Source organism: Herpailurus yagouaroundi, unplaced genomic scaffold (assembly GCF_014898765.1).
Source record: "Herpailurus yagouaroundi ecotype Mexico unplaced genomic scaffold, PumYag 100, whole genome shotgun sequence".
NCBI classification, from domain to species: domain Eukaryota; kingdom Metazoa; phylum Chordata; class Mammalia; order Carnivora; family Felidae; genus Herpailurus; species Herpailurus yagouaroundi.
The window spans coordinates 46852867-46854423 of NW_024412391.1; positions in this window are offsets into that span (position 1 = coordinate 46852867).

Below are 1557 nucleotides of genomic sequence, written 5' to 3' on the forward strand. Positions count from 1 at the left end.
ATATAGATATAGATATAGATATAGATATAGATATAGATATAGATATATAGATATAGATGATATAGATAATTGTCAAGTTAGCTAACATACGAGGTATGCAGTGTGCTCTTGGCTTTGGGAATAGATTCCCATGATTCATCACTTACATTCAACACCCAGTGTTCATCCCCACAAGTGCCCTCCTCAATGCCAATCACCCATATTCCCCACACTCACACCCTCATCAACCCTCAGTTTTTCTGTATTTAAGAGTCTCTCATGGTTTGCCTTCCTCTCTATTTGTAACTATTTTTTTCTTTCCCTTCCTCCAAGGTCTTCTGTTCAGTTTCTCAAAATCCACATAGGAGTGAAAACATGATATGTCTTTCTCTGACTGATTTATCTCACTTAGCATAATACCCTCCCGTTTCATCCACGTTGTTGCAAATGGCAAGATTTCATTCTTTTTCGTTGCCAAGTAGTATTCCATTGTGTGTGTGTGTGTGTGTGTGTGTGTGTGTGTGTACATTTGTATACACACATACACACACACACACACACACACATACCACGTCTACTTTATCCATTCATCAGGTGATGGATATTAGGCTCTTTCCATAATTTGGCTACTGTTGAAAGTGCTGCTGTAAACATTGGGGTACATCTGTGCCTATGAATCAGCACTCCTGTATCCTTAGGATAAATTCCTAGCAGTGCTATTCCTGGGTCATAGGGTAATTCTATTTTTAATTTTTTGAGGAACCTACACACTGTTTTCCAGAGTGACTGCACCAGTTTTTATTTCCACCAACAGTGTAAGAGCGTTCCCATTTCTCCACATTCTGGCCAACATTTGTTGTTTCCTGAGTTGTTAATTTTAGCCATTCTGATTGGTCACTACACCCATATTAGAAGCAAGGATACCATCTTTCAAACCATCATAATCATCCATATATGAATTATGTATTGTTCGAAGACATTTACAAAAGTATCCACGTGTCTATCCACCTCTTCACAAGTTCTACCAACAATTGATACTGATCACCTTATTTTACTAATAAAGCAAAACCAAACCCCACCTCATGGAAAGGTACTGGTGTTGGAACAAGGTCAGAGTCCCACTTAGTGACAAGCAAAAACACAATAATTATGGTGGTTTTTGAACACTCAAGGCTTTATGCATCAGGCTGTTCATCCTCAGTGAACATAAAAAGGCTGTGTTTACTCTTTGTGTTATTATCAAGGTGTATTATCTTTGGGTATTATCAAGGTGCTCTTTAGTTCATAATGTTTTGAATAGAGAAAATTTTAAAATACTCTTTTTGCCCCTTCCATTCTCTATACTTCATATGGTTCCTTCCATTCCTTGTCCTTAGGATTTTATCACTATCTGTAAAGCCAAATCACATTCTTAAGATTTCCCAGGATGGTCTCAAGGACTCAGTTCTCAATGGCTAGTAAAAGAATTCATTCTTACATCTGTTGACCATATGTCAACACCAAATCTATGCTAGGTGTTTCATATCATATAAGCATTTTATAATGCATATAGGACAGAAACTCATATGTGCAAGGTAC